This window comes from Parasteatoda tepidariorum, chromosome 1 (assembly GCF_982258835.1).
Source record: "Parasteatoda tepidariorum strain Cologne lab strain chromosome 1, Ptep-v5.0, whole genome shotgun sequence".
In the NCBI taxonomy this organism is placed as follows: Eukaryota; Metazoa; Arthropoda; class Arachnida; order Araneae; family Theridiidae; genus Parasteatoda; species Parasteatoda tepidariorum.
The window spans coordinates 61,996,000-62,010,503 of NC_141755.1; positions in this window are offsets into that span (position 1 = coordinate 61,996,000).

The window sequence follows — 14,504 nt, forward strand, 5'->3', positions numbered from 1 at the left end:
TATGTTTTGAACCTAAATAACAACTTAAAACTGTTTTAAAAGGAGTTTGGTGGTAATTTGCTGTGAATTATTGCATACATATCTAACATTTTGAAGAAGAAAAAAAAGAAAATCGCACACTTGAGTTGCTGTTTGTCGCTCAATAGAAAATTGGTCATGAAAAAAAAGATAATGAACTAAAATGCAAACTGTAAAAAGCAAGAGCTACATAAAGGGTTAAACTACAAATATTATTAAATTTAAGCTTGTTGAATAAGTCTATATAACTTTTTTTGTTTAAGTAAATCTTTAAAAAAAAAAGAAAAATTCTAGATTTTAGCAATTAACTTGGGTAATTTTTAAAATTTTCATAAACCTTTAGTTCAGAACCCAGATAAGGGTCAAAATAATCTGTAAAGAATAATAAATTGTATTTTATTCATTTAAATTAAGTGTATGGTGTCTGGCGTAAGCCCTAAATTTTTCGCTCAATTTAGGCTTAATTTTTCAAATATTTTGAAAACTATGTGTTATTCAATTCTTCTTGCTTACATCATTTTATATCACACCTGAATCAATAACACATATGTTTAAAAAAATTTATTTAAAAAAAAATTTTCATCGTGCCCAGGCAGTCGCCTTAACTCACTAACTTTTTAGGCCCTAATTTAAACAAGCAATGCTTAATATAAATAATTAGCTTTTTTTTTTCTTTAAATGAATAGCTGTTACAGCAAAACACAAAACTCTGGAGAATATTCTGGCAAATATCAAAAACCACATAGTCTCTTTGGGGAATCTCTGAAATATTTGTTATGTCTAATTTGATACTAATTTACTCATTGATATTAAAATATGTATTTGATATTTCAAATATCCGATAAAGAGAGATAAAAACATCAGTGCTGGGAATACCGGGCAAATGTATACCCGTAAGTTGCACTTAACGTTTACTTAGCTTTAAGTAATCAGTACAGGGAATATTGGGCAAGAGCATAACGGACAAGGGTTATTAATCTTAATGTTACGGTAAAGAATTCCGGTTATTTTCTCCACCCCTGCCCGATTTTCTCAACACTGATGTTTTTCCTAATTTATCCTAATCGGATATTAAAATATCGAATAATTATTTAAATGCATGAATAAATTTATATCAAATCTAAAAATATATTTCTGACACTTACCAAACTGACCATATGATTGTTGGCATTTTCCGGTAAAAATCCATAATCACTAATTTCACACTTTCACAATGACACAGCTACAATTGATCGGATTGCACTCTCTCTGATTGTGCGTCGACCTTTGAAAATTGGCAACCACCAATTTCCCTCTTTCATAGTGACATAGTTACAATTGATCGAATTTGGTGACATAGTTACAATTTCTCTGATTGTGTCGACCGGTGAAAATCGAGATGAACCAGTTTCTCTCTTTCACAGTGACAGAGCTGAAATTAATCGGTTTGCACTTTCTTGATTGTGCGTCGACCTGTGAAAATTGGCAACCACCAATTTCCCTCTTTCATAGTGACATAGTTACAATTGATCGAATTTAGTGACATATTTACAATTTCTCTGATTGTGTCGACCGGTGAAAATCGAGATGAACCAGTTTCTCTCTTTCACAGTGACAGAGCTGAAATTGATCGGATTGCACTTTCTTGATTGTGTGTCGACCAGTTAAAAGGCGACAACCACCAATTTCGCTCTTTCAAAGTAACAACTTTACAATTGATCGAATTTAGTGACATAGTTACAATTTCTCTGATTGTGTCGACCGGTGAAAATCGAGATGAACCAGTTTCTCTCTTTCACAGTGACAGAGCTGAAATTAATCGGTTTGCACTTTCTTGATTGTGCGTCGACCTGTGAAAATTGGCAACCACCAATTTCCCTCTTTCATAGTGACATAGTTACAATTGATCGAATTTAGTGACATATTTACAATTTCTCTGATTGTGTCGACCGGTGAAAATCGAGATGAACCAGTTTCTCTCTTTCACAGTGACAGAGCTGAAATTAATCGGTTTGCACTTTCTTGATTGTGCGTCGACCTGTGAAAATTGGCAACCACCAATTTCCCTCTTTCATAGTGACATAGTTACAATTGATCGAATTTAGTGACATATTTACAATTTCTCTGATTGTGTCGACCGGTGAAAATCGAGATGAACCAGTTTCTCTCTTTCACAGTGACAGAGCTACAATTGATCGGATTGCACTTTCTTGATTGTGTGTCGACCAGTTAAAAGGCGACAACCACCAATTTCGCTCTTTCAAAGTAACAACTTTACAATTGATCGAATTTAGTGACATAGTTACAATTTCTCTGATTGTGTCGACCGGTGAAAATCGAGATGAACCAGTTTCTCTCTTTCATAGTGACATAGCTACAATTGATCGGATTGCGCTTTCTCTGTTTGTGTCTTAATTGTCTTAAGGGATTGGAATTCGCTGAAATAAAATGTTGCCGGCGGTGTTTCAGAGATGGAAAACTCTACGCATGCTAAGACGGTTAAAGACAGTGCTCTTTTTTCCGAGATATCGTCTGCTCCCAGGTATAAATATTGATTGCGCCAATTTTAACATTGAATTGTCATTAAAGATGAATATCAGACCCCTGCCTCCGGCTCATTACCGTAGCTGTATAACAACGCAAACAGCCAACCAAACTATCTTACACTGGTGTTTTTAAGTTAAGCACACTTTTAAATTCATGTCCAGTGTAAAAGTATACTTTACTTTTGGACACCAATGTAATTATATATTATATTAATATAGGGTAATGAGAAATAACATGGACAAAATTTAAAAGAAAAGTTTATGGCACTATATTGCAAATTTATTTTTTTTAATGTTGCTTCTTAGGCTTTGAAAGTGTTTTTCGAACTCCAAAAAGGGTGCTTCCAAAAATGTTCTGCCTCAGCACATAGAGCTAAAGACACTCAAGAAGATACCTTTTCCTGACTTACTTACAGCCACTTTATTCATCAGGCTAGAAAGGTCATACCATACACCAATTTTGAATCGAATAATATGTATACTTTGCTTACTTCGTGAAACTTCGAAAAAGATTAAAATATTTATTTTTAATCAGTTTCTCAAACAATATTTTTTTATTAATTTACCATTTCAAAGCGCCACGATGGGTTTCTTTGTAAAAATTTATCAAATAAACAGAAATAATTAATTAAAGCATTTTTCAAGAGTAATTAACTCAAAAAGGAGAATTGATAATCACGATAATAAGCTTTTTGAACTCAATTAACAATAATTCAGCTCTTGAGCAATATTTCAGCAATAGATCAATATACAGCTTTTATTCGCAGTGTGTCCTTACGGAGGGATTAATTTCATGGGATGAATATTAAGGACGGATATAAATAGAAAAATATACACTTTTATAAATTATAAGGAATCAATAGAAGTCTTAGTTATGGGATATGTTTACCAGATATGAAAGAATTTATAAAAAAAAATAGAGTTATGCATATACCTATAAGTGCATACTATAGCTTTATAGAAATATGATCTAGAAGTAAGGAAATAGGGAAAAAAAAGCTGTTCCAAGATTTTAGCTTGATATGAAAAGAATAGTCACGTTTACTATAACCTTTTCTTTTTCTTTTGACGTGAGTTAGGGAGTCTTTTCGTGCTGAAAAGAAAAATTGCTAGCTTATGCAAAAAAATATTTAATATCTACTTACTGAACTGGTTAGTAAAAATGTTTTATTCTGATTAATAAGTGAATGAAATAAATAAATTATTAAAACTTGCAAATCATCAACGACGAACAATGTAAAAATGTTTTTACATCAACTGCCCAACCACAAATTGTAGGTTTTTCAAACTTTTTTATTTCCATTTCAATTTAAAAAATTTTTTTGTTGCTATGGCTGGAGATAATTTTATTGATTTACTAAGTAATCTTCTTTCTTAAATTTAAACCAAGTTTAATTTGATTATTTTTAATCTCAATTGAAATGGGCGAAATGTTTGAGCCGAGAGGGCTCAGGGTATAGAGTGTTCGCCTTACAATGAGATGAACCGGGTTCGAACCTGAACTGGGTGAACAGATACTAATTCAGCATCCGGCTTGCACCGAAAACAGTGCTGACGTGAAATATCCTCAGTGGTAGATGGATCATGGGTTAGAGTCTCCTTGCCGTCAGGCTAACCGTGGGAGGCTCTCGTGGTCTTCCTCTTCACGTAACGCAAATGCTGGTTAGTTCCATCGAGATGTCCTCCTCGAAGGCAAATTTCTCCCTATAATTGATCCAGGAGTTCCCTTATCTTCTGGATTGGGTTCAAAATTACAATGCTACGTAGTTGAACATAAGTAGTCGTAAACCCAAAAATTGGGTAGGCTGTTCAACGACAACTCGGTTATAATATAAAATAAAAAAAGGGCGAAATTTGTATATTTTTAAAAATTATATTTTAAAGAAACGACATTTGTAATGATAAACAGTAGTCATAGTCAGAGTTGGCCAAAAATGTAATCGATTACATTTCTTGATTACAGTAATCAATTACTTGTAATCATGATTACAATTTTCAAAAATTTTGATTACAGCTGTAATCATGATTACAATTTTGATTACAGTAATCAATTACTTGTAATCATGATTCCAAGTAATTGCGATTACAAGTAATCACAACAAAAACGATTAGTAGTAATTATGATTACAAGTAATCAAAATATATGATTACATGTAATTTGATTACATGTAATTTGATTACATGTAATTATGATTACATGTAATTTAAATACACGATTATAAGACTATTGTATTCCTATAAATGATTATATTTTACAGTAGATAGTAGAATGTATTTTATAATGATACATTTTGCACGTATTAACATGTACTGCATTTTGTACGTATTTGTATACGTATAAATTAATGTAACTAAAATGTATGTACATATGATTTTATCTAGTGCATATGTTCAGACATTTTAGTTTCACACACATGTACATACACTTATATTGTAGGTATAAAATATATGTACGTATGTATATAGATAATAATTACGTATGTATGTGCAAACAATGTAGACATGTACATTTATACACAATGAATATATGCATTTTATGCAAATATTTGTGTATGTAAAATGTATATCTATGTTCATGTACGCAAGTATATACAAGTACTTGTGTTTGTACGAACATACATACATTGTCTGTACAATGTATGTCCCATGCATGCATGTGCAATTTATTTATGAACAGTATAATATATGTATGCATGTACAATATAGGTATATCTGTAGGATGTACAATATATGTATGTATGTTCAGTACATGATATGCATGTCCAGTGTATTTATGTACATATACATAATATGTTCATGCTCAATGTATGTCTCCAAATATGCATAATACATTTGTGTACGATTGTACGTACATTGGGCGTATTTATATTTTACATATATTCATACATACATTCGACATGCATAACGTACGTACATACGCACATTTGAGATGCATATATTGTACAGATGTATATACATATAGCGTACAGATGTATATTCATATAATGTACATATGATGAAATGAACATATAATGTTCATATAATGTACATATGCGTGTACAGTCCGCAAAAAAAAAGATATCACCCTGAATAACTTTCGTTCTAATGATCGGATTTTCATGAACTAAGTGTCAATCTTAATGGTTCCCGGGGGTGACCTCAAATATGTTAATTAATTAGTGCTAACTATTAATTAAGTTACGAAATCAGACACAAAAACGTACTTTCTCTGAATAAACATATATTTTTTTTTACAAATTTGGATTCTTAACCTTCAAAATATAGGGGGTAGCCGCAATCTGGGAAATATGGTCCCCATAGTTTGGTCAGGAGAGCGATCCAAAGTTAGTACCCCTTAATGTTAATTTCACTCTTTACATTTTTAGTCATATTTTTAAAACTAATAAAGCAATTCAAAGAAAATTTCACCCTGTCATAAAACTCATTTATCCAAAGATAATTTCATGAAAAAAATAATTTTTAATAACTGTTAATTATTTTTTATTATTTAATTGAATTGAGGATAAAAAAATTTTGAATTATAAGGTATGAATTTGTTTATACCATATTGATCTACATATTTTTAAATTGAAATATCTAAAGTTTCTACTGTTTTTATTTATTAGAAGCTGAGAAAAATTAAAATTAATTATTTTTAAAAAAAATAATTTGGCGACAATAAACAAATAATTAAATGGGGCGATTAATATTAAAATGTGATAAACTTGCGAGTAACTTGACTTCGCGCGCGTAGCGTAAAATTTCATTTATATTTTTTTCGCTAATAATCGTTTGCTAATCTTTTTATTTTTATTTTCTTAAGCTATAAAATACGATGTTTCTTTTTTAATCGTCTAAAAATCTATTTGCAATTTAGTAAAGAAATTTGAATAAAACATTTTATTGAATAAAAAACATTTTATTCAGCGAATGTGGAGTTTCATGAAAGCATGCTTCTATAGAATATGATTATACAACAGATTGTACTTCTTTAATGTGATTATTTTTTAGTTTTTTTTCTCAATAACTGATACAATTTCAATAATATACCCACGCATGAATAAATTTGGAATAAAATATTCATCAATTTCTTGAATATATATTTTATAAAGATTAATAAAAATACGTAGTCAACATTTTTAAGTTCTCACAATATCGCAAATTTCTCAATATCTTATAGGGTAAACTAACCAGTGAAGGAACACTTAAGCTTAGCTTGCCTTTAAAAAAAATCATAAAAATTCCAAAATTTATAATTTTAGCTAAATGATGGTGTCGACATATTTGTTATTAAATGCAAATTATGTAAAAAAAATTTAGATAACTTACATGACATTGTTATAAGCTCTTGGTGGTATAATTAATAAGTAGTAAGATAGCCAAGTGAAGGAACAGTTCTTACATTGAATAAACGCTAAATTTTCCAGTGAATGAACACTTAATTTTGAGAATGTTTGATGCTCGTTAGTAATCCTTAGGCCACACAGATGTCTAAAAACAAGATTTTTCTTGGAATTACAACATATAACCACAGTTAACATGGAAAATGTGACTTTTTTTCAGTTATGGAATGGAAAATAAAATTTGTTTGAATACATAATTTAAAAAAAAAAATGTTTTTCATTTTTTTTCTCACAGTTTAATAGTCCGTTCTAAATGATGAGCGTTTATCATTGTGTAATCCGATGATGCTTTTATTATTATTATAATTAGATCACTTTTTTGTTTACTCCTTTCCCCATATTTTTTAAGCTTTTTTTTAAAAATCTTTAAGTATTTTTTTTTCTCCTCGTCATATTTTCTGCTTTAACTTTTTTCCAGCTCTTTCAATCTCTTTAAATTTTCGTTCTTTTTCTGAAGTTAATGCAAAATTTCCTAATCATCTTTATCCGAAGAAAACCATGTAACGTAAATATCTAGCATAATGAAGCGATTTTTTAAACAATGAATCATACAATATGCAACATATTATTTCAATATCTTATTCTTAAACATAACGTAATTCAATGTTATTAAAATGCCACTAAACATTCAGCAATTCCTTGAGTTATAGAAAAAAGAAATATCGTAAATTATAGAAAACCTTGTGAATATGCATTAGAATTACTATACCATCTACATTTTATTTTTCAAGCACTTTTTTTTTCTTCAAACTTTCATGCCTAGAGACTCGATTAAAGCTGTGAAAATGATTATCCCTAAAATTTTGTATATAGCTATAATAAGTTATGCTAATTTGATTTTAGTTGAAATGCTCGAATAAGCATAGCAAAAATAACATAATCTAAATAATATCAGATAAAAAGTTCATGCATTTAAATTCTAAAAACTTAGAAAATCATAAATAATTTATAAATCGATTTGAATTTTCTTTTCAAAGGAGATTAAAATAATTTTTTTATTTTGCTTTTTGAACAGAAATCAACTTAAATATTGTTTATTGCCTAGAAACTTCGAGATGTTTTCTATTAACAATTAATTAATTCTTTGATTAAACCTCTCTGAGCAATCACAAAAAATTATTTCAATTTTTTTACAATCAGAGATTGGTTGCCTAGCAACCTAGTAAAATTAAGCATTCCTCTTTTGAATTAGTCAATGGGTTATCTTAAAATATTCATTTGAACAGGCGACTTTTTTTGGCGGTTTTCTGGACTATCGCCAAATATATAAACCTTTATTGCAACCCAATTTACGACCCAATTTTTTTAAAATTTTGCCTACCCCCCCCCCCCTAATTCAAGGGTCTAGATTCCAAAAGTATGTAAAAAAAATTATATGTTTATTCAGAGAAAGTACGTTTTTGTGTCTGATTTCGTAACTTGATTAATAGTTAGCACTAATTAATTAGCATATTTGAGGTCACCCCCAGGAACCATTAAGATTGACACTTAGTTCGTAAAAATCCGATCATTAGAACGAAAGTTATTCAGGGTGATATCTTTTTTTTTGCGGACTGTGCATATACAGTACATATGTGCATAAATATATTGGGCATAATTCTTTCGTACAAATTTTACACGTGTACATGCATGCTATCCCTATCTATGCATATGATGCAATGTATATATGTCCAATGAATGTATCCACACATGTATGTACAATAGACGTATGTTCCATGTATGCATATCCATATGTACTATATATGCACGTACAATACATGAATGTATGTACATACATTGTACATGCGTACATACATTACACGTATACATATGTACATTACATTTATGTCTAAATATGTGTACAATGCAATAAATAAAATGCGTGTAAGTTAACTTTTAATGACTCAAGCAAGTTAGATGACAAAATCAAACGATATTTAAATTTAGTTTTCAGCTTTAATTGTTCTATATCATTTTGAAATTCTCTGAATAAAAAATTATTTTCAGGTATTTTCATGAAATGTTTGACAATACAGATTTATTTTCTTTATAAAATAATGCATAATTCATAGAAAGTTTTTAAATGGTAAGAAAAACGGTAAATTTTATGTGTGGAATTAATATTTAGAAATTCAAAATAAAATTATCGTTTGCTTTCTAAAAAATATGAGGTCCAGTTTCATATGCCTTAGAATAAATTTTAAAACAAATTTTAATAACTTTACTCATATAAATTTTTTAATGTATGCACAATGTGTGTGTATATTGTAATTACATATATTTAAATGTACGCATGTATTTGTACATTACTTGTAATTATGCACATGTATACGTTGTATGTACATGCGTACATTGTGCATACAACTAATTTTTTGTACATCCATGCATTACATGCGCATAAGTATTAACAAATTATGTAGTTATACAAGTACATACGTAAGTTGTACATAAGTACATACTTTGCGTGCACATATATCGATGTACATATAAATATGCATGTATACATGTACGCATTTTATTTACGCAACTATGTGCATATATTGCACCTTTAAATAACATTCTTACATATTGTACGTAAATACGTACAATTTTACATACTTACGTACATTGTATATACGTGCTATTATCGTAAATTTATACAATATATGTACTTAAGTGCATAAAAGCATGCAAACGCATAAACGTTATTTTCATATACGTTCATACATACATTGTCTATGTATACAAACATACAAAACATTGCCTTTTTGTACAAACATACAAAACAATGCCTTTTTGTACAAACTAACATACATGTGCACGTGTATCATAAATGCATAATTATATGTACTAAGCATATGCGCATTGCATTAAGTATACTACAATATAATTATGAATATTGTAAGTACGAACAACGTTAGTGCATACATTGTATGTATAGGAATCGCAAATTGTACGTTCATGCGTGCGTACATTCTATGTACATAAAAATATGTAAACACATGAATACTTACATAAAAAATTTGACTATAGCATACAATCGTAATAGCTTGTAATCGTATAGTTTGATTACAAGTAATCACAATTACATGTAATCATGATTACATGTAATCATATATTTTGATTACTTGTAATCATGATCACATGTAATCATATATTTTTATTACTTGTAATCATAATTACTCGTAATCGTTTTTGTTGTGATTACTTGTAATCGCAATTACTTGGAATCAAGATTACAAGTAATTGATTACTGTAATCAAAATTGTAATCATGATTACAGCTGTAATCAAAATTTTTTGAAAGTTGTAATCGCGATTACAAGTAATTGATTACTTGTAATCGTGATTACAAGTAATTGATTACTGTAATCAAAATTGTAATCATGATTACAGCTGTAATCAAAATTTTTTGAAAGTTGTAATCACGATTACAAGTAATTGATTACTTGTAATCGTGATTACAAGTAATTGATTACATAATTACGTAATTATCTGTAATCAATTACAACGTATTATCTGTATTATCTGTAATCAACGGCCAACTCTGGTCATAGTAATGGTTTAGTTAGCAATGTGTTATTGAGACTGTCTCAAATTAAGATAATCTCACATAGTATATCTGAATGTTTTATTTATCCACTTAGTGTTAAAAATTTGTCATTGAAAATACAAGATAAAATTACTGACTACTTTCAAATTAACGTTTAATGTTTTTTACTATATTTATAATTTGATTTTGAACTAAAGCTAGACTTTCCTAAATGCTAAACTAAAAATGCTAAAAATGAGTATACATTAAAACTTATTTATTTTGCGTTTTGTTGTTCTTTTTCGGATTATTTTAGTATTATCTGAGATCCTTACAACAAATATAAAAGTTAAATGATTAATAAGTATCAAAACAATTCTCTGCGTTTTCTGTAATTAGAAAAATTCGTAATTTTCCCTCAATAGATATGTGTTTTTATGTTATGCAGTAAGTTTGATATCTCGTCTTTATTAATTTTCATTTATTTAACCATGTTAACAAACATTCATCCTTTAAGATTTCTTAGTTTCATTTTTTATTTGAAAATATTAAATTTTACACTGATAAAAATTGAATTATTTTAACAAGTGTTTCTTGGTTACAATATTGATTTTTTAAAGATCGAATAATGGAATCATATATATATATATATATATATATATATATATATATATATATATATATATATATATATATATATATATATATATATATATATATATATATATATATATATATATATATATATATATATATATATATATATATATATATATATATATATATATATATATATATATATATATATATATATATATATATATATATATATATATATATATATATATATATAAAATATAATATAAATTAGTATAATACAATGTAATATAAATAAAAATGTTATATAAAATTTTAATATTTTTTAAGGAATTCTGCGTCGAAAAAAAATTCAATAAAAGGAAATTTTTATTTATTGATTTAGAAAATATTTATTGCAGCTTATCGAAAATTTTCTACTTTTGTTTTTTCAAAAAAAAAGTACAAAATAAGTAAAGGCACAAAAAAGTTAAGCTTTACTAAACCACATAAAAGCCTCATGTTACCTTTTTTTTACTAGGTTAAATGTTTGTTACTAGTAAGGCCTAATCTTGATTTAAGAGGCTTAGAATTTTAAGAGATTATAATTCTTAAGTAAGGTTACAGGAAAGAAAATCTCGATGGACGACGCTTTAATTTATAAAAAATATAAAACTAGTTTAGAAGCATAATTCATTTTTTAAAATTTTTTTGTCATCAATTGAAATTTTACTAAAATACTCTATATTTTTCATAATATCACAAGTTACATACATTTTCTTCAATAAAAAATTTGAGCTGTGAGTTAAAATATTTTCTACACCCTATTACAAAACTATTAGAATTTCATAACATAGCACGAGCAAATATTAAAATCCCGATGATTGTGGTCAACATAAACTCATATACTGTCAATATAAACTCGGTTTTATATATTTAATGATAAACTACAGGTGTTAAATACTTAAACATAAAAAAAGTGGCGTAGTTTCAATTATTCAATTTTTGGCGTTGTCTTTAATAAGTGATGTCCAATCTAATCGTATTCCTTTCCTGAAGATTGCTGTCAACATGAATTTATTAAGAGAACAGATTTTTAAATATAAAATTTAAAACTTAGTTTTTTTACTTATAATGATAAACTACAGTTGTTACATACTTGAATATAAAAAAGTGACGCAGTTTCGAGACATTAAATTTTTGGCATTGTCAGGGGTCTGTTCAGAAGAAATTTGGGTCCGTTAACGGACCCTTCACAAAATATCTTTTCATAAAAACGGACCCTTCACGAAACATTTTAACTTAAAAACGGACCCTTCACAAAATAATTTATCTTTTAATCAGACCCTTCACAAATTTGTTTATCATCATTATTGTTTTGTTAATCGAATAAACCTTTCCCAGGAAGGGGGGGGGGAGGATAAAGACAGATGTAAACGAACTAAATTTTGTCTTCGGCAGACGCTTCTTCCTTTATTCGTCCGAAATGAATATTCTGCGTTCAGCGGTATAGGCTAAATACCAAATATTTGTATGTTGCATCGCTTATTTAGTAGCTGCATTTGCTGTTTATTTTTTAAAATTTAATTTTTTTAATTATAATTTTACAGTGTTGAGCATAATCTTGCATGTCTTTACAATTTAAAAACTCCTTGAAAAGTTTTTTTGCAATAACGGACCCTATTTTCTCAAATTCACAAAAGCGGACCCTGGATGAAAGAATGTGACTTAACGTTATTTTATATTCACAAATTACGAGTAATTTTTTTCTTCACAATTTTACAAAAACGGACCTTTCAAAAAATGTATGCACAGACCCCTGATTGTCTTTAAAGAGTGCATGTCCAATCTAGTCGGATTCCTTAAGATTGCTGTCAACATAAACAAAAGAATAGATTTTTAAACCTAAAATTTGAAACTCGATTTTATACTTTTAATGATAAACTGCAGGTTTTTAATATTTAAATATAAAAAAGTGACGTTTCAGAGCATTCCGTTCAATTTTCGGCATTGTCTTTAAAGAAGGTACATTCAATATAATCATATTCCTTTACTGAAGATTATTTTCAAAATGAATTCCTTAGTGAGCATACGGTTGAATACCAAATTAAAAAATATGTTTTAAATTTTCATAGATAAAGGCAGGTCTAAACTATATTTAATTAGGAAAAACATTATATCGTATGCATCAGTATTGAAATGGAAAGATAAGTTATGTGGTTTCAGGGTATTTAGTTTAGATTAGATATATATAGCCTTTTAAAAATATCTGCTTAAATCACCCATACTTTTATTCTGAGGTTTAATGTCAAACATAAAGTCATTAGCACGTGGTAGCTTCAAATTATTTTTTTAATAAATAAAACGCTATTAGAATGTCGTGTATTCATACTAAGTTTAATCACTCTGAAAAGTTATTTAAAACCACCAGTTACAAGCTCCTTATTTTTCAAAGGAAATCGAAACCTCATTAGACTAAATTCTATTTGCTGGATTTCATTAAGTTTTTATTGTTTTAAATCCAATTTAATTGAAAATTTGATTACTTTTCTATGAAAAGCTTTGGCAATAAATGATTACCTATTGCCCCATTATAAAAGTGTTTATTTATTTTATTATTTTAATATAATTCTATGAATGCATGGAAAAGCTTTTCACTGAACGCCATATTTATTTTGGGATCATGAATCGATTAAAATAGATCAGTGGTAACATGTTAAAGGAAGGAAATTTCCTGAAGAAAAACACTAAAATATTAATATAAAGTATTTATTATCATTTATCTAATTGGTTTGAATGGAAAACTTCTTAGGATTTAGAGAGGAAGACCTTCGTTTGATTAGGGCTTTGAGACTATATGGAACAGCATGCAATATTGATTTAAGTTGTGATTTTAAGTCATGCTAAAAGACAGTGGTAAAAAGATAGGTAACGGCATTTTATTTCAAAAAATTAAAGAAAGCATTAAAAATTCTATATATATTGCAGGACAGAGTTTATATCCATTTAATAAGTATTTTTTTTTTTTGGATTTTAAAAGCACTTGGAACTGCCTAGCTTGATTAAGATTCCAAAATGATTCACAGATAGCCATGCACTGTTAGAATTTCCATTCTAAAATTACTGCAAGATAACCGTCAGCAGTCTATCCAAACAATTTTATGGTTTTGAAACCGTTTACGATTAGTATTGTTAAGAAATCAAGAATGCAAAACTATACGTTTTTTTAACCATTTACTACTAGCATGGTTTTATAATCATGAAAATGAAATTTATTTAGACATAGTAGTTGGGATATGTATTGGTATTAGGTTGTGGTAGAGTTGTCAAGTGAGCCAAGGAATGAGGCTTATTTAATGTGTATCTGGTGGTGCCAGCTCTCGTGAGGAATAAAAAATACTGAACTTTTTGCGTTAAGCAGTTAAATAATGCTGCCATCTATGTGAGAATGAGCGTATCATATTTAAATAATTCAAAGTCGCAAATTAGAGAATGCAGGACTCTAAGAACTCCT